Source organism: Vipera ursinii, assembly GCF_947247035.1.
Source record: "Vipera ursinii genome assembly, chromosome: 2".
NCBI lineage: Eukaryota > Metazoa > Chordata > Lepidosauria > Squamata > Viperidae > Vipera > Vipera ursinii.
In genome coordinates, this window is record NC_139513.1 from 38372748 (window position 1) to 38400530 (window position 27783).

The window sequence follows — 27783 nt, forward strand, 5'->3', positions numbered from 1 at the left end:
AGGGACATGATTTACAATTGGGGTGGCACGCTTTTTTGTGGTACGAGAAAAACAAAATTCATAAGTATTTCCAAAATCACTATATTAGAAATGCTTTGATAACAGTATGGGGAAAAATCAAAACTAAAATATATGTAAAAATTCCAGGGTGGCTATAAACGACGGAAGCTTTTTCACATCCAAATTTGGTAGATTTTGAAAAAAATTGGGCATATAGAGATATTTTAAATACTGATGGGACATTAAAATCAAAACAAGAGCTGAAAAATCAGGGCATCAACATGTCATGGTGGGTTACAGTTACAAATACAAAATAGATATGAAAAAGATGTGAAACTGTATGGGTTTTATAAAGAACAAATTGTATTTGATAAGATGTTGTTAACCTCTGATGAGAAACTAATTAAGAAAATGTATAACTTTTTGTGAATTTTGGAGATGCAAAGTGAACAAACTAAAGAAACAATGACAAGGTGGGCAAAAAACTTTGGTTATAATATAGAATTAGAAAAATAGCAAAAATTATGGGAGTGAAATTATAAACTGACAATGTCAACTGCGTATAAAGAAAATTTATATAAAATGTTTGATAGATGGCACCTGCCACCAGCAAGATTAGCAAAAATGTTTAAAAATATGTCAGATAGATGTTGGAAATGTAAACATAATTCAGGCACGTACTATCATATCTGGTGGACATGTGATAAAGCAAAGGCTTATTGGAAAAAAATACAAGTTTGGTTAGAAAAAATATTGGGAGAACATGTAGTATTTAATCCTGAATTTTTTCTATTAGGTATAATACCAGAAAAGATTAATAAGCAAAGTTTATATTTGGTTCTACGTATTACAACAGCAGCAAGAATAACTTTCGTGCAATACTGGAAAAATGAAGGAAAACCACCAGAGGAAGAAGTAATTAAAAAAATATTGGAATGCGCTGAGATGGACAGACTAACTATGAGATTGAAAGATAAAGAAGAAACAGAATACTACCAAAGCTGGAAATTATTATACAAATGGCTAGAGGAGAGAACCAAAGAGTAGGATTTGATTATGTATTAGTGCTTTTGAACCCAGACTGCACGTTGGTTGAAAAATTAACATATGTGTGTAAAGAAAAAAGAATTAATAAAAAGCTTATAAGAAAAAAAGAAAAAGAAAAAAAACTATCATGTAGATAACTAGATCCCAGGCCATTTAGGGATTTATAGGTAACAGCCAACATCTTGAATTGCACTCAAAAGCCCACTGGGTAGCCAATGCATTTCACAAAACTGAGATGTTGCCCAGGCAAAACATAATAACAACCAGTGGTGGGATTCAAATACCTGAACATCCAGTTCTCTGTGAGGATGCAGGCCTGGCCCTCTGAGTCCTAGAATGGACTTCTGGAAGTGACATCCACGCACATCCGGTGGACCATTTTAGGCCTGGAAGATCTCCTCCAGGCCTCCAAGGCCTTGAATGGACTTCCAGAAGCAGCATGGGTTCAGCCGGTTCTCTGAACTCAACAAAATTTAGCTACCGGTTTTACTGAACCGTTGCGAACCAGCTGAATCCCACCATTGATAACAACTCATGCTACAGGATTCTGGACCATTTGTAGCTTCTTAATGACCTTCATGGGTATTCCCATACAGCATGTCTTGCAGTGATGAAAGCAGAAGGGGACTAAAATATGAGTAACTGTGAGCTGAGTTTCCCAGTGCAGGAAAGATTGTAATTGGCACACAAGATAGTTTTATGGAAATGCCCTCCAGGTGATAGCTGCCATTTCCTTATGTGAATAGGAACCAAGAGTCCATGAGAACCACAAACTCCATACCTGTTTCACTTTGGGAAGTGCAAAGCCATATTGAGCCGCTTTTCAAAGTGCTGAAGTATCTCATTTTCTCAAAGCAGCAGTACATCCATTTAAAGGGCCTCTTTATTAATTCAAACATTTGTCTACATGCAAAGACAACACTACTCGATTGCTATGAAACAAAAGTGGTCAGTTTCTCATAGTCTTATATTTGAGAATGTTATCTTCAGCAAGATTTCCTGCTATTTTAGAGATGCTGGTAAGAATCCGTCCTTAACACCACTTTAAATGGTCAAGATTAGTCTTTTTCTAATCCTACAGTGTTTGATCAAGCTTGCTGGAATATGTAGCAAGCCCAAGTTACACTTTTCAGATGGCATTATCCGTGTGTTGTTCTGTTCACATGATGCAAGATAGCACTGTTTCTCTTGCATTCTGCCTTATCTCTGAGTGACAGGAAACAGATAACGAAGCTGTGGAAGAGCACTAGCGAATGTTGAAGGCTAAGGATGGTGGGTCCAGATCTCTCTTCAGCTTCCTATTGCTTTGATATGTGGGTGTACCCTACCATCCCATTGTTAATATAATCACTCTATTGGCTTTGCTTTTGTGTACAGTGGTTAGCATCTGTAGAAGTTCTAGATCAGCCAAGAACTTGGTAAATTGCATTCAGATACTAACCTGAACTATTGCATACAGTAGGTATACTTCAATGAGTAAGTCAATGGGCTGGATTCATATGTCATGCTAAGTCACCATCATCGGCTTTTTACTCTACATCAAGGTAGAAGTAGGCAAAGCCAATTAGGCCTTAGCACATTGTATGAATTCAGCCTTTGCATACTTTTGTTTCCAAGTGTTTCTATATGAATAGTGATAGAAATAGTAATGTAGATAATCAGTCCATTTTTTCAATAATTAATATTTAATTAAACATTTTCATTACTTAATATAATTTAAAGAATTATGTTTGTAATAGCTGAGATATGAAACTAAGTTGACTTTAGCATGACATTTTGCCTTTTTTGACATTGAAATGGGAAACTTAATTTTATTTAGCAAAGGCTTCTGCTGATACGTATTCTGAGCAAGGGTTTTTCAAATTTTGCAATACCATAAACCTTTACAATGATAAAAGGAATTTGTACAACTCCCTTATGAATGTCTTTCATAAATGAAGTCAGTAAATAAATTTATTGCTAACTTCTCTGGGCTAAAGGTTGTGTAAGAAATAAACATGCAAAGTAGTCCTCCAGTTACAATCATTCGTTTAGTTATAACACCACTGAAAAAAGTGACTTATGACCATTTTTCACACTTACGAGTGTTGAAGCATTCCCACGATCACATGGTCAAAATTTGAACACTATTTATGACGGTTGCAGTATACAAGGGTCATGTGATCACCGTTTGCAAAGTCAATGGGGAAGCCAGATTCATTTAATAGCTGTGTTACTAATTTAACAACTGCAGTGGTTCACTTAACAACTTTGGCATAAAATGGAGCAAGCCTCACTTAACTACCTTGCTTAGCAACAGAAATTTTGGGCTTAATCACAGTCATAAATCGAGGAATACCTGTCCTATTCTGCATACAACCTTGTGTTAGGCTTGTTTGAACAGACTGGTCATTTTCAGTTTCTCATCTACCATTCAGCAAAAGTGTTTCTATTTTTTTTTTAAAAAAAAACCTAGACATTTAAAGTAATAGACATGGGAACTTACTGAAATAAATACACCTACAATACCAGATATCCTGCATAGTATTCCGCAGGTTACCCACCCGTAAACTCTTGACCGATGGTTAATAGGTCTAACCCTTTCTCAAAATTCACTCTAGGCCTTGTTCCCTGCATTGCCTAAGGATGCTACCTGTGGACAGAGAGACACTGAATTTTGACAGTAGTGGGATTACATTTCAGTCGTATAAATGGCATCATTTTTTAAAAGAAGGTTTGTAGCATCTCACCCATAGCTCAAGAGTTGCAATCTACAATTTTAAGAACCCCAACTCTATTGAATTATATTTATTTTTAGAACTGGAAGTTAATTCTGTTTCTCAATTGAGAGGATAGGCTAGGGGTTTTTTTTGTTTTTGTATTTATTTGGGGAAGTTCCTTCCTTAGAAAATTTGTATCATCAAGGGTACTCTTAACTATTACTCAATAGTCTTCATTTTGTATCCGGACTATTGAGATAAATATAGTTTTCATTCTCACTCTGGAAATGTGTCATTCTTGCAGACAGACTTTTTTAAAAAATAAAATAAAATAAAATAAAATAAAATAATAAAGTTTTTAATGAATAGCCTGTCTAATAAATCTCACATTTGGAAAACATAAAGCAAAGTTTTATTGTTGAATATTATAGATAGTATAGTTTTGCGAATTAATTTTTAAATTGCATAGAATTGAGTGAAAGTGTAGATGACCTAATTGTGAGATGCGGCCGGCATCAACTTCCCTCCGCCCAGTGCGCTCCCACAGAGACGGCCTCCTCAGGGTGCCACCGGTCAGAGAATGTTGACTGGTGACCCCCAGGGGGAGGGCCTTCTTTGTGGGTGCGCCGGATTTGTGGAACCGTTTACCGGTTGAGCTCCGGATGGCTCCCGACCTCCGCTCCTTCCGACGTGATCTAAAGACCTATTTGTTTGAACAAGCCGGCCTGGTCTGATGGGTTTGGGTTTTATTATTGGTTTTAATGTATTGTAATTTATTGTTGTATTGCATTGGGCATTATGTTTAATCTTTTCTTAATTTTTGTATCTTTGTATTTTAGTATTTATTGCCCTGTTCACCGCCCTGAGTCCTTCGGGAGAAGGGCGGTATACAAATTAAATAATAATAATAATAATAATAATAATAATAATAATAATAATAATAATAATAATAATAATAATAATAATAATAATTATTATTATTATTATTATTATTATTATTATTATTATTATTATTATTATTATTATTATTATTATTATTCTGCTTCCCAATTCCAGAAAGAAACATTGGTTTGATTTTGTTAAAAATAAAAACAAATACTATATTGATATTTAAGTTGGTTCTTTTAGCATTAGGAAGACATATCTATATCCTACCTCACAATTGAGGTGATCATTGGACTCAGGAAAGAATCAGTGGAACACAATTAAAAATAAATCTGAATTGCTTTGACAATCTTATTTTGGCCTTTCATATTTGAATGAAAAGTTCCTGAAGACCACTACCCATAACTGTAGTAGCCAATCTTATGTCTATGTCAGTCTTTGACTTTAGTCACTTCCTGATAGCTTTTTCCCCACAGCATATATCACTGAGTTGGCTTTCTTATGGTCCTCCATATAGTTTCACAACAATTGTTAAAGGTAATACTGCTTGATGACTGAAAATAAAAATGGAGTAGGAATGTGTAAGATAGGAGTAGGCAGGTCTCTTAGCCTTTATCGGACTCCCTACTCTGTACTGAAATAAATAAATGGGAAACAAAGCATATCTTACAAAGCAAAGCAATAGAATCTGGCCTCTTTTTTATTTATAAGAATCTTTGGACATTTTTAGAGAACAAAAACAGTGTATAAGCGCAGTCAAGTGCTTTGTCCAGCAGTTTGTTATGTTTTCAAAAAAGAATAAAAATAAAAGTAAAGTGGAATATCAGAAAACACCGTCAAGTTTTTGAAGTGATGATTCTAATGATTACTGGAGTAGGAAGTTATGAATTGAGAAAAATGAAATAAAATGTGGAAAGTTTGTGATTGGCTATATCAGTGATAACAAACCTTTTAGAGACCAAGTGCTCAAACTGCAACCCCAAACCCACTTATGTATCGTCGGGTGCCAGGTGGGCATGGCCCATTGGGTGGGTGTGGCCCATTGGGTGGGCATGGCTGCGGTGGTAACGGCAGACTAAAAAGTTCAATCAATCAATTCCAACTTTGCGAGATCTTTTTTTCCCCCAGAAGAAGTTGAAATTGATTGATTGATTGATTGAACCTTTTTTTTTTTTGCACACGGCGGCGGAGGCCTAAAACGAAAAGGTTTTATAAAACCCAGCTGAAGGCCTAGGACTGGGACGACGGCACGCATGCCCACAGAGAGGGCTCTGCGTGCCACCACGGAGCTATATCCTTTGTGGTGGCCATTTTGTGAATGAACTTTCGTTTACATCATCTTGTGAAATTATCTATAGCAGGCTCCCATTGTAAATGTTGCCAGGGTCCAAAATTTATAAGTACCCAAACCCTATAAGGGAACAAACAAATAATAAAGAAAAACAGATATTCATTTTCTGACAAGCTTTGTCCTTCTCATGTCTTTGATGTACCAGTCCAGCTAACAACATGAATAGAACTTTTATTTTTTTTGTTAAACTTTAATTTTTTCGTCCAAGGGAGTGAGACTAATTTTGGAAGACAGCTTCCTAAACCATTTGACAGGCTTGTTTTCATAATATTTTGAAATGTCATTTAGAATTTATTTACACTTCAAAATACAGTGGTGCCTTTTTATAGTGCTTCTTAATGGAACAGGGCATGAACTAAACAAGGGGGGAATTTAGAAACTGGTGTGAATTGCTTTTATGTGTTAGATTTGTCATGAAAGTTTTTATAAATTAGAGAGTTTTCTGCAACTTCTTTGCCTTTTTAGAAATGAATCATTGGAGTTTATATTCAGATCTTTTGACCCCAGATAAGAGACAAAATTTCATTTAATCTAAACCCCTCTGCTCAGCAGAATGTAGGTGCAACCTTCATGGCGTGAGACCATGCAGCTTGTATCTAAATACCTCTAACAAAGCAGAGCCAATCGCAGTGGAGAGAATCTGTTTCCAAGATGAGCGCAGGTCTCTCGCAATTCACACTCATTTTTTCTAGCCCAGCCATATGACACAACAGAATTAAAGTATTGCTTACCTGATTTACAACATACTTGAACTTCATGACCATTTTACTCACCCACATTGCACATCTTTCTGTAGTTTTATTCTCCCTTCAGTTCTCTGCTTTGCATAAGTTACTCTATCTCTTGTCCTTTTGTCCCCAAAGTTACTACAGACTCATCCTCACAAACCATGGCACAAACACACCCCTTGGGAGGCTGCTTTTGTTTCATCCCCAGTTCATAGCTAAGGCATAGCTTGATGTTATTTTTAGCTGTTGCAGTTCTAAAGGCATGTTTTGTCTGTCTCTGTTGGGAACAACAATTTTTGCCAGGGATGTACTCTGGCTTGTTTTACTAACAATATGGTTAATGTCTTGGTCAGGATTGATATCTGCCAAATTCCTGGCCATTTTAAGCTGTTGAGAACTTGGCCCTTCCACGATCACTTATATCTGGGCTGCAAGAGAGACTGGACATCTGGCTTGCACAGAAACGTCTGGCTGCCTGGCGCTTTCCAAATTACCTGTCAGGTCTTATGTGGCCTCCTTAGCTTCATGAGTTTATCGCTTTTTCAAAGAGTATGAGACCCATTTTACAAAACAGGACTAATACTCTTGGGAGAGCACAAGTTCTTTCCCATAGAGCAGGGCTTTTCAACCTTTTCACCCATTGTACCACTTTTAGGACATGGCAATATCCGAGTACCACCAGTCGCCTAACAAGGTGTCAAAAACTTGATGACCAAAAAAAAAAAGGAAAAAAGTGATAAAGTATGAAGTCATCAAGTTTTTCACACCTTGCTAGGCGAATATTTTAGGATATTGCCATATCTTTACAACAGTTCACTTTAGTGACTGTTGTAGGCGCCAGGATCAGCGCCAGGCTCCAGCTGATCAGTGATTCTGCGGGGCTTAGCAGAAGCGCCAGGATCAGCTGGAGCCCAGTGCTGATCCTGGCACTTCTGCTGAACCCTGACAGCCCGGCAGTTCCAGCTGTCTCTCACTCAGGCTTGTGCCATGCTGCCGCCACTTCAGCTCATTCCCCTCCCCCTCTACCACTTCTCTAGGACGGTCACGTACCACCTGCCAGGTGCCAATGTACCACCAGTGGTACGCATGCCACTGGTTAAAAAGCCCTGCCATAGAGGATGTTGGTTGAAACCAAAGAAGAGAGACAAGATCTGCCAACTCTGTGTTGCTGATGCTGTTTCCTCAAGTTTTCTGCTGTTTCTGCCAATAAGGGTTTAATGTGGGGTCCTTGGTACTGTCTGAGCTTGATTGTTTTGTTGCAAACATTTCATTACCCAACTAGGTAATGCCACCAATGCTAGAAGGGAGTAGGGTTTTCTCTCTGTTATATAAAAGTAGCTTGCCCTGTCTGTTGATGGGAGTGTTTTTGATAGTTCTGTTTAATGCTCAGACTTTCTGGAACTTGTGAACTTATTAGTTAAGAGGGAGGCAGAAGCATAATTTCCTTACCCATTGACCATGTCCAACTTGCTGTATGCCATCACACTATCATCACTGCCATTCTGTTGAAGGTGGAGTGCACTTGTTATCAATCTTCGTTTTCTGCTTCACCCTGTGCCAGTTTTTTCTCTGCCACATGGAATCATGAAAGGTTGGAGGTATGGAGTAGGGTGACAGTGGCAAGGAGCTTTCCTGACATACCAATCTGCTGTTTCAAGAGGGTTCTCCCCAGCTTTCCTCTGGGTCCCTCTGCACTTCCAATCTGTCAATTATTCAAACTGGACACGGGGTAAGCACTTTTCAAAAGACAGCTGGACTCGAGTTTCAGAAATAGCCTGATTGACTGTCCCTCTGCCCCAACTCCCTTAACTCGAGCAGTTTGACAGATGCTAAACTTTCTTTGTTGATGCACCCATACACACCAAGAAAGCCCTATAAGTTAAGGAGAGCAATTAATGAATTTTCCCACTGGAGGGAAGATGACCTTCTCCGTGGGAGAAGAAACAAGGCCAGGGGAAACTACCAATGGCTTTCATGAACTTGTCTTGCACCATTTGCAAGCCTCAATGCTGAGACAGACTAGGGCTTTGTACTCAGATGTGGTCAGATTTCTATTACTAGAACTATGATCATAACCTGAAACCGTTTGAACCTTGCTCTATATGATGCTCTCAAATGCTTGTGACTGTATCATAATATAGATCAGATAAATGTTCTCATTGTATATTTTGTTTCAATAACATGTGGAAACCCAATTTGAAACCATTTATAATACAGTGATAAAATATATGAAATGCATGTATATTAAATTAAATAGGACTGGAAGACTATTTTTCCCAGTGAAGTGAATACAAAATATTATACTACAATACCACATTTCACATGCCAGCGATCTGGATGCTATATTTTGGGCCCAGTTGTGGTTTCCACCAATTGTCTTAAAGGCAGTCTATGTAGAATCCTTTGAAAAATTCAAGCTTGTGGTATGAATCACCAAGACTTCCTGATGTTGGGCAGAAATGATCTGACCACAACGTACTGTAACATCCTCTGCATTCAGAACCCATCTCATCAGACTCCGAATTGAGTTTGGATTGAGATTACCTAGCTGAGGCCCATGATCATCACAGAAGCCATGAAATCCTAAGACAATTTTGGCTTCACCTTCAAGGCATGGTGATTAAAGTCCCCAGTATCCCAAAATATGGTGGATTCCCAATACTATCCTGGCAGTGGAGTGTATACATTGCAGGAAAACTGGACACCAGCAGCAATAACTTTATAGCCCAATTGTATAGACATTTATACTAGATTATTCTCCTTAGGAGTGCTACTGGTCATTACTAAGGTCTCATGAATGATTACAATACCCTTTCTTCTCTGGCCTTGATATCATGGCTGCTGCATGTTAGTGGGCTAGAAGATAGAACCTGTATCAATGTGTGGATCCCTCTTCTCCTGTAATGGTCTATTCAGCAGTAGTGTCCTGGCACACATTTCTCAGCCCATCCCTTTCTCAAGTGTAATCTTTGTGCTAGAACTGATTTTTCCCCCTCTACAAAAATATCCATATTGGAAGAAAAATGGGATGGAGCAGATCAGTTTAGCTTATTTGATAAAACCATCTACTAGTGATATATAATTATTCATCAGTTGAGAAAAATCTAGTTTGTAATGACTGCCTAGAATTCCAAAAATGGAAAGATTGACAACTATGTGGATCAGAATACATGGTTGATGAATCCCATTAGGGCTACAGCATTGCATAACAAGCATGTCCTCTCAATGTAAATATATTACTGTATTTTAAAAATATATGGGAGCAATTTTTGCCCCCTCTTCATTTTGAGATACATTTTATCTGGCTGCATTTGGCTGTTGACTGATCTGATCTGTTTTTAGAAACGAGCCATTTCCACACTTATTCTATACAGATAATATGAGTAAGAAACAGAGTAGATAATGAATCAGCTTCAGATAATAGTTTGTGCTTAGATTAAATGTCTATTTTTCAGGAAAGAGAAACAGCACAATTTCATCAAGTGTTTTTGATTTCCCTTAATTAAAGCAGACTTCCTCCTCCCCCCAAAATGTTTGCATAGTGTTATGTTATGTATTTTATCCTACAACAGATATCAGCACATTGTCCATCTTAGTTGATCTTGAAAAAGATAAGCAGGATGAATACTGTATTAGTAATTGAATGGGAGACTAGGAGTACAGACTAGAATAATACTTTTTTTTTAATCCTGAAAAAAGAAATCCAAGAAGAAACCAATGGCAATTGCTATTTCAGTGAAAACTACCTGCCCCCCTTGACATTTCCTGTATATATTTTTTTAACAAATGAGAATCTCAAAAGCTTTTTTATTGTTGTAATTTTCTATCTGTTGTATACATTCCATTTCTTTGGGTATGATCCACAGTTTATCCATTGCGCAAATGAAGCTTCATGTGCTCACCTTCATGGCCTGGGGGTTGGGGACCACTGGTTTAAGTGACAGTGGCCTGCTATATATTAAATGATTATATGATCTGTCTTTCTATTTTCCATTTTAAAGTTCTTCAAAATAGTTTATTTGATGTAGGAAAAGAATACTGCAAGAGCAGTATTACAACCATTTGCTTTCTAGGTTCTAGATTTGTTACTGGAAAGGTAATTTCTGTGGGATAGTTCTGGAAGTTCACTGGCATTCTTGGGAAGCATTTATCTTATAGGCTGATGTTTTTATCACTTTGCAGATAATTACCATAACAAGATTCTCAGAGTACATTTATTTGAAAAATGTTGCAATAGATGAGTCCTTTTTATGTTTGGGAGATAAAAAATTCAGTCATGGTTTTCAATGTTTTTTATTCTTGTACTCTGATTTTATTAGGAGATCCAGATCAAGAGCCACCAGGTCTGGTCTACAAAACCAGATCACATCAAAGAGGTTTTTTTTTTTTTGCTATTTTTGCTATATTTTTTTCAAGTTGTTGGATCTAATATTTGCAAACCAGATCTGGTATACGCACTGGCATAAAGTACAAGGAGTTCTTCTAAGTACTGTGTCTCTTCTTCATTTCAGTTGTGATTAAAAGCTTGAACGGTCTCGTGACCAAAAATAAACGTTTTTCTCCAAGCCATTATATGGAAATAAAATATTCTGTCTGCTTTGTTGAAATACAGGGATTGAAATAATTTTGTGATTTCACAATGCTCAGCTGAAACAGTTAATTGAAATAGGTTATATGGATACATTTTCATCTCATGACTTTGTGCTTTATGTTAGAATGTAATTTTTACATGATTTAATTTGAGAGAGAGAGAGAGAGAGAGAGAGAAAGAAAGAAAGTAAGAAAGAAAGAAAGAAAGAAAGAAAGAAAGAAAGAAAGAAAGAAAGAAAGAAAGAAAGAAAGAGAAGGAACCTAGCTAAATCAAAATGACTACATGGGTATATAGATCATGTTTAAGATTGCTTTTTTTCCTTTTTATGTATAGCAGCTTGTATTACTCATCTGCTTTAATTTTGCAGAAGTTCTCCAATGTAGTAGCAAAGATTAGGAAGTGGATAGTAGGAATAAAAGCAGACAGCTTTTGGAGGCTGGTAATTAGCAGGAACTTTCCGTGCAGTGCTGGAACTGGACTATTTCACAGAACAATAAGAACAGACTTGAATGGTGGCTTATTGGATTCAGAATTATAGAATGGGTAAGCTAGAGAAGTTTAATCTGAAATTGCAGGTGCTTCTTTACAATTCCTACATGTTCCATTCTTTGTGGGGCCTTCTATTTTGTGTGGATAGGAGAAAATGCTTCAAGAATTGCAGTTGATAAAGGCCAATAATGTACTAAAGAGGTGCTTAAGTAAATTGGTAAACTGTGGTTACAACATCATTTGCTTTCAGTTATTTTATTGCAGCTTCGCTGTTTTGTTTCAGGAAGTTCAACTAAATATTAAGAGGGTTTTCCCTTCTTCTGGCAAGATTAGATTATGGATATTTTGTTTTTATAACAAAATAATGTATCTAGTGTAACTAGTCTGGGTTAAAATGTAATTAATTCCAATTTTATCATGATGGATTAACATGGCTACTTCCAATACAGGTAGTCCTCAACTTACAACACTTCATTTAGTGACCTTCTCATAGCCTGTCCAAATCTGCTCCAGAAATTTCTACCACATTAGGGGTGATCTTTCATTGATGGTACAAATTGGGAACGACTGCATATGGAAGTGAGGGAGTCCATTTTTCCAACAGTGACCATTTTGCTGATGAATGCATACAACTGAGTAAAAGCCATTATTATTTTTCCTGGCAGGATAACTCAAAAATTCCATTTTTAAAAAAGTTTTTATGTAGAAAAATAGAAGCTATCATTAGGAAATTCACATCTGGATAGTGCGGATGGATGTCTGTTCTATTATTATTTAATTTACAGTAATTCTTAAATCCAATATTGTTCATCAACTATGCAATATTGTTAATATAGTATCCATCAGTAACCATCGTCCTATTTCTTAAAGATTTATTTGCAAGCCAAAGAACATTTTGAAACCCTATTTTTCTTAAGATTTCTTGGCTTGTCTTCTTTTTTTTCCTGGAAGCTCATTCTATTAGAATAATCTGAATGGGAATGGCTAGAAGATTTCTATTTTACTAAGTATTTTTAATCAGTTGGGGAAACTGGCATTCTATGTACTACTTCTTCAACGCCCAGGAGGTCTTACCCTCTGGATGAATACACAGCTGTCTTCCCCTGTTATTGAAAAATAGGAGAAGTTGTTACTCCTAGAAAGGTTTAGATGTTCCATTTTGAGGCAGCCATATAGCACTGATTCAGAATTTCTGAACCTGAGGTAAATCTTACTGTTTCTTGAAGACATCAATAAAGTTCACATTAAAATAATAATAATAATAATAATAATAATAATAATAATAATAATAATAATAATAATAATAATATAATAATAATAATTTTATTTATATACCGCCCTTCTCCCGAAGGACTCAGGGCGGTGAACAGGGCAAATATAAAAAATACAAAAATACAAAAGTTAAAAGAAAATTAAACATATGCCCGACTAAAAACAGTAAATACAAATATTAAAAATGACCATAAAACCCAACCCATCCCCCATCAGGCCAGGCCGGCTTGTTCAAATAAGAATGTCTTCAGATCGCGACGGAAGGAGCGAAGGTCAGGCGCCATCCGGAGCTCAACCGGCAGCCGATTCCATAGCTCTGGGGCGCCCACAGAGAAGGACCTCCCCCTGGGGGCCACCAATCGACATTCTCTGATCGGTGGCACCCTGAGGAGGCCCTCTCCGTGGGAACGCACAGGACGGAGGGAAATGAAACTGTGACATGAGCCTTTTAGAAAAAGAAAGATAAAAAATGCCATTTTTACATAGTCCCACTTACTTTTACTTTTATTTCATCAAAAAAGTTTCCCCCCTGTTGGTTAGTAGCAGCTTAAGGATTTCTACATCTTTTTGTCTTCCTTTGCCTTTCAGAAGAGGAATCAGTAAAAGAAAGCTTTGGCATTTCTTAGAAGGGTCATACCAGCGTACAACTGATGACAGTTGTACAATTGTACAAATGAAATTCCCTATCACATCGACCTCATGCTTTTTAAAAAGTATTTTTCAGAAAGCATCACACACTTTTGTTGGAGATGGGTGATGGTAGTTATCATAATTCAAATGCTTGGTAATCGGCATGCATTTATGATGTTTTAGTATCCTGGTTCATATGATCACCTTTTGCGAACTTCTGACAAGCAAAGTCATTGGACAAGCCAGATTCACTTAACAACCATGTTACTAACTTAACAGTTGCAGTGATTCACTTAACTGTGGCAAGAAAGGTTTTAAATAAGGCAAAACTCACTTAACAATGATCTTGCTTAGCAACGGAAATCTTGGGCTCAATCGTTGTAATAAGTTGAGGAATACCCGTAATGGATCCATCTGACATACATTTCCTCAGTTCCTTGTATGGTAGTACTAAATCATAAATTACCCCAAAGCTGTTTTTCAGCTTCTTGCAAGGCACAGCTGTTTCCCTCCAGCCCTTCAGTGATGTATTTTCTTTGCTTCTGATCTGCAGTGACTTGTTTTCTTCAACTGAAGCCTCAGAACCTGTGACTTTTGCAAGGTTTAGAAGCTGTTCCTGAGTTTCTGTAATGCAAAATGTATTCTTTATTTATTGCTAGTGGTTGTCGTTCTTGCCACTGGGTTGTACAGATAGTCCGGGACTTACAACAGTTCATTCAGTGGCTGAAGTTACAATGGAACTGAAAAAATGACACATGACCATTTTTCGCACTTACGGTCTTTGCGGCATTCCCATGGTCATATGATCAAAATTCAGATGCTTGGCAACTGGTTCATATCTATGATGTTTGCACTGTCCCGAGGTCATGTGATCCCCTTTTGCAACTTTCTTACAAGCAACGTCAGTGGGGGAAAGCCTGGTTCACTTATAACAACTGTGTTACCAACTTAACAACTTCACTGTTCCACTTAACAAATGTGTCAAAAAAGATCGTCAAATGGGGCAAAATTCACTTAACAAATGTTTCACTTAGCAACAGAAATTTGTGGACATAAGTTGAGGACTGTCTGTATCTTTTGTTGGAATCTTTTTCTTTATGGAGAGTCGCTTCCCTGATCTCATCAGCTGAAGTAGGACCGCTGGCTGTTCAAACCCTCTAACCCAGGGGGTCTCCAAACTTGGCTATTTTAAGACTTGTGAACTTGTGGCTGAGGAATTCTGGGAGTTGAAGTCCACAAGTCTTAAATTGCCTGGTTTGGAGACCCCTGCTCTAAACTTTTGTTCAAGCAACACTTAAAGCAGGGGTTTTCAAACTTGGTGCTTTTATGACTTGTGGACTTCAACTCCCAGAATTCCTCAGCCAGCATGCCTTTGTTTGAACTCCTTTGTTTGAACTCTGTTGCTAAATTTCAAATCACTCATTCATAAAGTATGTATTTTAATTCTATTGTTATGAAGTATGATTTTGAACTTTTCATGTGTTATATGAGGAAAAAAATCCATGACTAGATGAGCAAACCTTATGAAATATATATATATATATATATATATATATATATATATATATATATATATATATATATATATATATATATATATATATATATATATATATTCGTAGATTTTCACGGGTATAGGTATGTAGGTCCTGGTGTATTCAGGTCTTTTCCCTTGTAGGATTGAGGGTGTCTTGGCGACGTTTCAATGAGATCCCACTCGTCATCTTCGCTCGCACAAGCACGAAACCGAAGACACCAGCCTGAAGATGACGAGTGGGACCGTGTCGAAACGTCGCCAAGACACCCTCAATCCTACATGGGAAAAGACCCGAATACGCCAGGACATACATACATACATACATACATACATACATACATACATACATACATATATATATATATATATATATATATATATATATATATATATATACACACACATATACACATATATACACAAATATACATACACACACACAGATAGATAGATAGATAGATAGATAGATAGATAGATAGATAGATATAGATATAGATATAGATACACACACACACACACACACACACACTGAAAAGATGAACCTGTGGACCTATTTATTGATGTCATCTGATTGATGTTCTCATTTGCTAAAACAAGGATTTTTGTAGTTTCTGTATCCATTGCACATAGAGGTTACAGGGATACACGTGAAGAGTCCCATGTGGAGTAGAGAACAGGACTCATCCTGTATTAGTTATGCAACTGGATCTTAAGGATATAATTCCATAATAGAGTCAAAAGAAATAATCCGTCACAAAAATAAATGTAGATGGTTATGTTACCTGTGATATCTGCAGTTGTTAGTTGTAAGTATTTTAATGTCACAGGCCCATATAACAACTCATTGACAATGGCATGTTATAGTTCCCATATGGCATGACCTTCAAATGTTGGTTGTTTTTTACAGACATTTTATTACCCAATGAGATAACATCTTCAGTGGTAGAAAGGAATAAGGTTTTCTCTCTGTTTACATATGTAACTTGCCCTATCAGTTTTGATGGCGGAGTTATTTTCTTCTTGGTAATTCCTTGATTAGGCTGTTGTTTACTGTTAGCATGTTTGTCTGAAGTTGGTAGTTTCTTGATTGGGGTATTATTTACTGCTTGATTATTGGTCTGGAATTAATCCTGGTGATAATCCCTGTTTAACTGGGTACTAATTGTTGGCAAGGAAGTGTTTTGTTCTTTTTGTTTCCTTTTTAACTTTTTGATTGTTTCTTTTAAATGGCATAAACATTTATAGCACGTAGTGATATTATGGTAATATAGATTATAATTATAATAAAATATTTAATGAGATAATTTTACACTAAAATATAGTAAATAGTTATATAATATTTTATAATGAAGTATAAACAACATCAAGGAACTACCAGTTCAGATAAACAAACAGTAAACAAGGATTTACCAAGAAGAAAATGCCACTCCCACCAACACTGATAGGACAAGCCATGAATATAGGGAGAAAACCCCACTCCTCTTCGAGCACTGAAAATGTTACCTAGTAGGGTAATGAAACATTTACAAGAAAACAACCAAGCTTGGTTAACATTTAACCCTTTTCAGCTTTCCTTATCTTCTGTGAACATGAGCTGCTGTCCTATAAAGATTTAGATAAGAAATTGACTATCCAAACATTACTGCTCTGTTACAAGCTCCTGGATCGAGGAAATGGATTAGCAGTGTTAGCTGTTAGCACTTCCAATGTCGTCGTGATCTCCTTGAATGAGTGATACAATTTCTCAGGTGTCTCAAGAGGGTGGTCAGCATTCTCTGATTTCTCTTCATCCACATTGAAGTATCAAGTTTTCCTTCCTGAGATCTCATCCAAGAGTGAAGCAATGATATGAAAGCGGAGGGCATGATTAACACTTACATAAAGAAAAAACTGTCTAAAAGCTTGCTTAAATTCTTCACTTATGCATCCTATTCAGATGTCCTGGAATTTGCAATTTACTTTATCCAGCAGGCATAGTCAATCTTCGTACCTGCCAAATAGTTTTTGTAAATTGCCACATTCCTTTGCTTTGGGTGCTTTGGGAGAAGTTGATGGAAGCTGAAGGCCAAAATGTTTGTTTTTTGTCAATAACTTGATTAGTTTGATGGTTTCAGTTTAAAGGAAAAATACCACATCACAACTAGTCTTGTTCTAAAAGGGCAATACATTAGAAATTGCAGAAATTGTAGAAAGAGGCCATCTGAGCGGATAGATGAAATTTTTCACTTTCCCACTTATCCTAGGAGAGCAACAAGTTGAATGGTAACATATAAAGTAACAAATAAAAGAAACTGCAGCTTAGAATTCCAGAAGATGGTTAGGTTACACAGCCGACAATAAAATACGTTTGTAACAAATGTCTTCTAAGGAAATCTTAGTTTCAAGTAAGCATGATTTAAATAGAAATTAATATCTTTTTTCCCCATTGATGTAGTATCCAAATGATTCCAGCTGTTTGACCTGCGGTTAGTACTTGCTCAGACACAACACCTTAAAAATAAACAGAACCACCAGCCAAATGCTAATTAAATATTGAATTAAAATATTAGCTTATATTTTTTTAAAAAAATATATAGTTTAGTTGATAAATGCAGGTATCCATGAAGCCTTTCCCAGAAATGTTGGAACACTGCCAATATATGACCAGAAAACTAAAGAACAACAACAACTCTGACTGGCTGCTAAATAAAATTACTGTACATTTCAACTGACCATTCTGTAGAAGTTATTTTCTGCAAAAGCAGAGCTGACAATTTTGGCAAAGACCAAGGAACCAATGATTAGACTGATTCCTTGGAACCTCTCTGGGTAAGGAGAGGAAGTGAGATTGCCCACATGTGCTTCACATAGTTGCTTCTTGCAAAGAGACCACAGGATAACGATTTTCCATGGATTTAAGCAATGGGAGATAGGATCAGCCATCTTGGTTGAAACTATGGTGAAGCTTTTGAAAAACCTCACTTTCTAATCATGTTATTATTAACCATCTTAAATTTATTAGAGACCTTTGAAAAAACAAGTTTGAAAAGTCTTCATCAGGTGAGCTAAAGAATCTGAAATAAACAGCAAAGACCTAATTCATTATTTTGATATAATAAATATATAAATGAACTACATGTCCAGATAAATTTGGAATACTAATTTTTATGATAAGATTTTAGAGTTAAATATAAACTATAAACTAACTATTCTCATGGTAAACAAATTTATTTTAGCTGTTCTGGCTATTGCAAGTTATAATAAAAGATAAGTTATTATGACTTATCTTTTGTCTTTTGACTGCCATCCCTCCAAAATGTTTGGAATTTGAGAAAAGAAAGGAAAAAACACCATTGATGCCATTACATCATAATTATTCCATTCTGTTGTGTGTTGTTGTGTTCTCCTGTGAAAACAAATAGTTATTTTTTTTTACATCCGAGAACTTAAAGCTATCATCCAGAGGTAAGATGTTATGAAAGGTCAGGATTTCTTTTTCACCTTTTGAGAAGAAAAATGCCTTTGGGCTTCTTTGGGTTTGGACAAAAATCAATATAATCTGTAGTTCATCCCTAATAGCAGTCAGGCAATGCATAAGTTGTAAAAATAAGGAGCAAGGCAGTTGTGTTTGTCCTAATAAGGTGCTTTGTGCCCTGAAGGAAATGTGATTCTTCTCCTCATCCAAGGGAAGCAAGGTGTTTCTTTATATTGAATATTCTGCATGCATATTTTCTCTCCGTTATGGCAAGTCACCATTTAGAAGAGACTCTAAAGCAACAAGTAATAACATGGATTTGCCTTTGAATATGCCTAGCTGTTCCTTTAGGGGTGAAGATAATGTTGTTAATTTGCCTCCATTTGATCAAGCTCTTTTTACTGACTAAAAATACTTTAGCTGTTAAACTTTATTGCTCTTGTCTATTTTTAGCTGTATAATTATGAGAAAGGGCCCATGAACAAGGCACAGTGATGCTTTCACTTTATTCTTTTTGCCAAAAAATTCAGGTATGCATGTTGACGTTTACCACTTGGCAGATTTGCGTAGTAACCAACGCAAAATTGGCCATGACTTTGGCAAAGCTAAAGGAGCAATCTTTATATAAGAGGGAACAATTTCTCCAGTGTTTGATACAAAACCCCTTTTCATCATTGCCATATGCGAATTGTTCCAACTAGGCCTCTCATTTAATAGAAAGAGAGAGAGAGGAAGAGTGATAGATAAAAAGATAAAACAGTCTATGTAGAGTGTTGGCAAGAGAAGCAAATATTTTGTTGAAATCCACAATGTTATGTTTCAAATCTGTTTACAACTGAAATGACCAAAATATTTCACAATGATAAATGATTTAGCTTAGGGAACCTTTTGCAATTCACTTAACCACAATGCAGAACGATTGCACTTCCATTGTGAATCACATGGACTAAATGATTGCCATTTCTGTGACCCCTGTGGGGAGGCAGAAGTGGTGGAAAACTGTAATTGAGTTTAGACCAGTGTTTCTCAACGGTGGCGACTTTGATTGGGTTCTCCCTAAAGTTGACTGAAAGATGGGTGGCTACATAAATGTAACAAATAATCTTTAAGATGTAGGGGACTTCAATTCCCAGAAATTTGGGGAATTGTAGGCGTTTTTAAGTCCACACATTTTAAAGTTGCCAAGATTGAACATTAAAGGTAACATGATCATGGTGCTGCTGTGAGAACTCCAAACAATGTAGGGTAGCCATGCACCCTACTTTATAAAGTTTACTTTTCTGTTGGAAGACATCCTTTCAAGTCATATCAAAGTCAAAAGCAAAGAATCATAATAAAAGAGAGTAGAGGCCAACAACTTTACATCCTGAGATGTGCTAAATATTATTCAATGTATCGTAATTAACAGGAAGTGGGTTTTAGCAAACATTGACTGATCTTTGATGAACATAGAATAATAGAGATGGAAAGGACAAACACCTGCTCGAGCAGGAGACCCTATACCAGGGGTAGGCAACCTCGGCTCTTTTATGACTCATGGACTTCAACTCCCAGAATTCCTGAGCCAGCATAGCTGACTCAGGAATTCTGGGAGTTGAAGTCCATGAGTCATAAAAGAGCCGAGGTTGCCTACCCCTGCCCTATACCATTTCAGATAAATGGTTGTGCAGTCTCTTTGAAAGCCTCCAGTGCACTCACAACCTCTGAAGGCAAACGTTTCCATTGGTTGATTGTTCTCACCATTAAGAAATTTCTCCTTAGTCCCACATTGCTTCTCTCCTTGGTTAGTTTACATCCATTGTTTCTTCTCTTACCTTTTGGTGCTTTAGAAAAAAAATGACCCTCTTGTCTTTGTAGTTGCCCCTCAAATATTGGAACATTACTATCATGTCTCCCCTAGTCTTACTTTTCATTAGACTAGACCTACTCAATTCCTGTAACCGTTCTTTGTATGTTTTAGCCTCGTACGAAGATTGGATCTGGTTGGAGATAACCAGAAATTCCAGAGAAAACTGGGAAATAATAAAACCAATAACCCTCTTCTCCCAAACCAACAACAACAATAGAAGACAATGACTATTTCTGTATTTTTATCGAGAAAGCTACATGTATGCGCCCTCTCTTATTAATGTTTGCCCACTCATTTACATTGGTCAAGATAACCTGACCTGAAATAACACAAATCTGGAATTGTAAAGGATGGCAGTGAAATAAATAGTAGATTGTAGCATTGTGTTTGCTATTGGTTGGTATTTAACTTTCACCTTCCTGTTGGAGTACAGTAATTTCTTAACAGCCTTAGTGCTACTTTTCTTATGGTTCTTGCTCACTTGTCAATGACACATGAACAAACCCCAAAAAGTAGACTATGGAACATTCTTTCATCTTTCATTCATGTAATTCTTACATTTCTTACATTCTTTCATTCATGAAAGAACAAGTCTCCTAATCATTATGAAATTATTTTTTCTTGTTCCTCAAATTGTAACATGGCTAATGTTGGGTATTTCCCATTACTGTCCACTACAATTTTTTTTCTCTTTTTGTTAAGTATAATATCAGATCTGAAGATCTTTCTTGTACTGTATAGCTTGCTATGAAGACCTAACAATGTTTTCCTTTAAAAAAAAGTTCTCAAGGGCAGATTTGGTTTCAAACGAGGACCAATTCATATTTCAGATTTGTACATTTTTATTGTGAAGCCACGTATCTCACTTATCTCGCAGCGTTGAGGGTGGCTATGTCTAACCACTTTGCCACCCTCATCGCGTCCGCAGATAATCGCCCGGCCGCCCTGTTTAGGGTAACTCGCTCCCTTCTTAATCAGGAGGTGATGGAGGAACCCTTGCAGGGTCGAGCCGAGGAGTTTAGTCGATTTCTGTCGGACAAAATCGCTCGGATCCGGACTGGTTTGGACTCCGACTGGGCAGAGTCTGACGAAGAGGATACGGGCGGCCTTGTCGATTTAATCTGGGAAGAGTTCGATCCTGTGACTCCTGAAGAAATGGACAAGATCATGGGGAAGCTGAGCTCCACCATGTGTTTGTTGGACCTGTGCCCCTCCTGGCTGACTTATGCAGCCCGGGATGGGACACGAGGCTGGCTCCAGGCAGTGATTATGGCCTCTTTGAGTCAGGGTAGCTTTCCCGCCGCCTTGAAGGAGGCGGTGGTGAGACCCCTCCTCAAGAAGCCTGCCTTGGACCCAGCAATTTTAAACAACTATCGTCCGGTCTCCAACCTTCGCTTTTTAGCGAAGGTTGTTGAGAGCGTGGTGGCGCAGCAGCTCCCTTTGTTCTTGGATGAAGCTGATTACCTAGACCCATACCAATCGGGTTTCAGGCCCGGGTACAGCACGGAGACGGCATTGGTCGCGCTGGTGAATGATCTCTGGCGGGCTCAGGACAGAGGTTGCTCCTCTGTCCTAGTCCTTTTAGACCTCTCAGCAGCTTTTGATACCATCGACCATGGTATCCTGCTGCGACGTCTCAGAGGGTTAGGAGTGGGAGGCACAGTTCTTCAGTGGTTTTCCTCTTACCTTCTGGGACGTTCGCAGTCGGTGTTGGCAGGGGGGCAGAGATCGACCTTGAGACCTCTCATTTGTGGAGTCCCTCAGGGGCTTGTAAGCCGCCCTGAGTCTTCGGAGAAGGGCGGGATATAAATGGAATTAAAATAAATAAATAAATAAATAAAAAATCTGTTCTCTCGCCTCTCCTGTTCAACATCTATATGAAGCCGCTGGGTGAGATCATTCGTGGTTTTGGAGTTGGGTATCACCAATATGCTGATGATACCCAGCTTTTTATTTCGACCCCAAACCACCCCAGCGATGCCCTCGACGTGATGTCCCGTTGCCTGGAGGTGGTCCGGGTCTGGATGGGGAGGAACAGGCTTCGACTCAACGCTGACAAGACTGAGTGGCTGTTCGTGCCGGCATCCCGGGAAATTCCGATTATTCCATCATTGGCCATGGGGGGTGAGCTATTACCCCCCGTAGATAGGGCCTGCAACTTGGGGGTCCTTCTAGACTCACAGCTCTCTTTGGAAGAGCATATTGGAGCTGTGACTAGGGGGGCCTTTGCCCAGGTTCGCCTGGTGCACCAGTTGCGGCCCTATCTAGACCGGGATGCCTTGCGCACAGTCACTCATGCACTCGTGACCTCTCGTCTAGACTACTGTAATGCTCTCTACATGGGGCTGCCCTTGAGGTCCACCCGGAGACTCCAACTGGTGCAGAATGCAGCCGCGCGAGTTGTCTTGGGAGTTTCCCGATACTCCCATGTTACACCTTTGCTCCGCGAGCTGCATTGGCCACCGGGTGCTCTCCGGGTGAGGTTCAAGGTGTTAGTTATGACTTACAAAGCCCTTCATGGCATGGGTCCGGATTACCTACGGCAACACCTGTGGCCGGCGTCAACTTCCCTCCGTCCAGTGCGCTCCCACAGAGAGGGCCTCCTCAGGGTGCCGCCGATCAAAGAATGCCGATTGGTGACACCCAGGGGGAGAGCGTTCTCTGTGGGCATGCCAGACCTTTGGAACCGCTTACCGGTTGAGCTCCGGATGGCCCCCGACCTTCGCTCCTTCCGGCGCGATCTCAAAACATTCTTTTTTGAACAAGCTGGCCTGGTCTGACGGGATGGGGTTGGGTTTTTAAAACTAGTTTTAACTTTAATATGTATTGATTTTATGGGCATGATGTTTAATGGCTTTTTAATTTTTGTATTTGATTTTTTATTGTGTATTGCCCTGTTCACCGCCCTGAGTCCTTCAGGAGAAGGGCGGTATAGAAATCAAATTATTAAATTAAAATTATTAAATTAAAAAACCTTACACTTAATTCACACTTTAATGTTCTGGGAAAGCAGCAACCTGTCTAATAAGATTGGTTCTGACTGGTTGCTGGAGATAATAATAATAATAATAATAATAATAATAATAATAATAATAATAATAATAATAATAATAATAATAATAATAATAATAATAGTAATAATAATTTAACTTCTATACTGCCCTTCTCCCGAAGGACTCAGGGCGGTGTACAGGGCAATACAATAAAATACAATATACAAAAGTTAAAAATATTAAATACTACAGCCCAATTCAATAAGTTAATACAATAATATTAAAATACCCCTAAACCCATCAGACCAGGCCGGCTTGTTCAAATAAATATGTTTTTAGGTCACGTCGGAAGGAGCGAAGGTCGGGAGCCATCTGGAGCTCAACCGGTAAACGGTTGAGGCTCATAGGCTCCATAGAATATAAGATACAATACGTACACATCAATATCTTTTATTACAATCTACGCTCTAGCCTCAGTGATTGTCCTCTTTCTCTATATTTAGCTCTTTCCATCCTTTACTCCATGCTTATGTCCTGCTCACCCAGTTATGAATGTCCACATGGGGGCTAAGTGGAACAAAGGCAGGGAATGATGAAATGTGATGATGTAGTGTTTTGAAATGCAGCATTGCAGGCAAACTCTGCCCATAGCATAGAATCTCAAGATTGACTCAGCCTTCCATCCTTCCAAGGTCGGTAAAATGAAGAACCAGATTGTTGGGGCAATAGGCTGGTATTATAAACTGCTCAGAGAGTGCAGTAAAGCACTGTGGGGCAGTATATAATTTAAGTGCTATTTCTATTATCATTGTACAATATACCGCAATGTACTGTATATGCAAGCAATCATAATTTGTTGTGGATACCAATGGATTCAATTGCTCTCGGGTGGAGATGTCTTGTAGACACCCTGGTGCTTAGCTGTTGTAATGGATTCTGTGGATGACCTTGGTGGATGAAGGGAAGAGATGGTGCCTACAAAAGAATGAGACAAGAGAGACAGAGGCCCCCAATGAGTAACAACAGAGGAAGAAGCTTAGGAAGGATCCGCCCTAATTGTCAAGTTGGTTAAAAGTGGCAGTGGGAAGTTTGGACTTTGGATTGTAAGTTTCCATTAATGTAACCTTAAAATAAACATGATTAGCTCATCTAGTTGTGTTTCCTGTCTGGTTTACACAAGATGGGTAACAAATTTACATCGTTAAGAGGAAGAAAACCCTTAAACCCTTCCTTCCCCATTTTCATCTTCATAGTTGAACCTGCTCCCTTTGTGTTGCATAGGCAATTTCTTTCTAAAAACAACACAGAGACCTAATCACAGATCTTCTATCAACATACATGTACACTTTATGATTTACAATCTTTCATTCAAAATATGTCTCATCCTGTTCTTGTGAATTTTGTTGCAGTTTGAGAATTTCATTGGTTTTAAGAGTTCCCTCAAATTCAAAATCCAAGCCAATGGTTGTTTTGGTTTATCAAAGTATTAAGGTTTGCTAAACCTTGAAAGAAAGGAGAAAGAATTTTATACTGATCTCCTGAGACTAATTATTTCCATTATTGTACTGTGCCATATATTTGAATGTGTTGTAAACATGGCATTTTTTCATAGCTAAAAAGGCCATTTTGTGAAATGCTTCGGGAAAGGTAACTTGAGGTTGTGATATACACGATCCTAAAAGGAAAGGTACATTTCAAATAGTATAAACTAATAAATAAATAAATAAATAAAATAAAGGTAAGTGTAATGCAGGCAGGTATGCAAAGATATACTGTATACAAACTGCTAAATAAGGAAGCTGATGTTATTTTTGTTCTAAGGATAGCTGGAAAATCTGCCTAACAAGATTCAAATCTTTCAACATGTTCCTACAATTCAAGGAACAAGGCTTTAGCTTCAGTTGTAGCTTTCATTTGTCCTGGTCAGGAACTTTTCAACTTTGTGACACCATTGTTTTATTTATTTTTTAAAAAGACACACTCTCTAAACAGCTTCTTCTGCAGTTAGATTCCTGTTGCCCACACCCTTTATTTATCTATTCATGTTATTTTTTATTCATTCAGACTGGCTAAACAACCATTAAAACCAACACCAGCTAGTTATTGGGGAAAAAATGAATGTATAAATATAGGAGAGCTACCATACACTAACAAAAGCATAATACAAAGTAAAAGTTAGATTATTTGTGGATCAGATTAGAAAATATTAATAAAACTTTGCCAAGCCAGCCTTGGGCAGGAATTCCAAAATTAGAAAAGTTTTTCCTTCATCCCCATGAACTATCTTTCCACCACATTTGGGATATAGAAAAGGGACTTTTCATCGGATCTTAGGAAACAAGAAGATTGGCTTGAAAAGAGTCTGTCCCAGGATTGATTATTTATTTATTAGATTGCCATCATGTAAAATTGACTCTGAGTATCCAACAGAATTAAACATCAATGTACTATAATAGCAAATAACAGAAATAATAAAAATTCTGTTATTCCTTAGTTGTCAAGGCACCTGTGGTCTATTTGTATTTCTATTTAACACAGTATTATTATTTATAATATTTATTTAGTTAGCATGTGGCATAAAGTATATAGATAACAATAGTAAACATATATAAAAGGAGCACATAATACTATGGTACGTGTATGATGGAAATATGTAGTACAGCATGAGGAATTCAAGAAATTATATATAAGCTATAGGTTACATTTTGAAATGTTAGTTTATGAGAATGAAATAAATGTTCTATATATTAATACCTAGGCCATTTATCCAATTAAGCTAGAAAATCTACTTTTCCTGCTTTATAAGCTCTCAAATGGCAGCTAGTTACTATATGATCCAGTGTCTGACAATGAGTACCACAGTTACATTCAGAGGACGATGCACTGCCCCCATTTAAACAGGGTCTTGACACGTGTCGTGCATTATTTATAGTTATTTAATATTATCAGTTAATGATATTCTTTATAATGGTTCTATCCTTTGAAATCCCAGTGGGAAATATGAGCGTTTCACCTAGCAAAATAGATCGGCTAGGCCTTCTTCCCAGTTATGCTCTTTCCATTCTATCTGTGACCCTCTGAAGTGCTGATTAGTGATTCAAATCGGTGTTGTTAATGATTGCAGGAATAACCTAGATTCATTAATCTACAATATCAAGTACCAATCAATAGAGCATTAGACGAACTCCCATAAAACACTGTGAGATCCATGGAGCGGTGATTAAAACATGTTTAATGCTTAACTGAGCCGCATGGCAGTGTTGGATTACCATAAATTAAACTGGAAACTTGAAGCACGATTTGTAGTATTGTGGGGATTCTTTAATAAGAATCAATAATCAAGAAACTATGGCCATTATCTTTTTCACTCAAATACATACTCAGGGTGTAACATATATATTGAATTCATGGGATATGAATTGAAACACCTGGGATTCAGATATTTACATCAGATGATTTCTCCTGGGTCCGTTTTTGAAAAAAATACGTGAAGAAAGTGAAGCTAAAGGTGTCAGCGGCGTATAAATAATAGGTGCCTAAACCTATTATAAAACCTATTATACAGGTAGTCCCTGACTTACGACCACAAATGAGCCCAAAATTTCTATGTTTTGAAGTGAATCACTGCAGTTGATAAGTTAGTAATCCGGTTGTTAAGTGAATCTGCCTTCCCGATTGACTTTTGACAGTCAAAAGTTTGCAAAAAGTGCTCACATAACCTTGGGACACAGCAACGGTCATAAGTATGAATCAGTTGCCAAGGAACTGAGTTTTGATAACATGATCACGGGGCTGCTACAACAGGTGTAACTGTGAAAAGTAGATCATATGTCAGTTTTTTCAGTGCCATTGTAGCTTTGAACGGTCACTAAATGAAGTGTTGTAAGTCGAGGACTACCTCTATGCTGGCCAAGTTGTTTTCTTCCTCCCTTCCCCAAAGCCTTATTTAAATCTGCTCTAATACATACCGTGTCAATGCTGCTGGAGATACGTATGTATAGGATACACGTACATAGAGGAATCTGTGTGCGGAGTAGCTAAAGAGAGCCAAACAGACAAGTGGATTTGTGCTTTACCTTCAGCTAAAGTATAAACGTCTCGTCACCTCTACGACTTTTTTTTCTTTCTTTCTTTTTCTCACTTCTGGTTTCAATGAACTCTTTTCCGTCCCCTGTTCAGGTAGGGCTGGATTAAACAGGTCTGCTACTGCAGGGACACTCAGGAGCCCTGAGCTCTGTTGGGATTGGAGTTGCCAAGG

The 27783-nt window shown here is 37.6% G+C and overlaps 1 protein-coding gene and 1 long non-coding RNA gene across 5 annotated transcripts in view; one reads left to right on the top strand and one right to left on the bottom strand.

Moving 5' to 3' along the window:
- MITF (melanocyte inducing transcription factor) overlaps nucleotides 1–27783 on the top strand; it is a 178094-nt gene that overhangs the window by 65178 nt on the left and 85133 nt on the right. The gene's annotated exons all lie outside the window — the stretch shown is intronic.
- On the bottom strand, nucleotides 11433–27739 carry LOC310635860. 2 transcript variants are annotated; one of them, XR_014491542.1, is made up of 3 exons: nucleotides 27602–27739; nucleotides 14159–14316; nucleotides 11433–13507 (listed from the first exon to the last, which is right to left on the bottom strand). It is a non-coding gene; the product is annotated as an uncharacterized lncRNA (long non-coding RNA). The 2 variants fall into 2 exon arrangements; XR_014491543.1 differs by lacking the exon at nucleotides 27602–27739 and having other exon boundaries at nucleotides 14159–15088.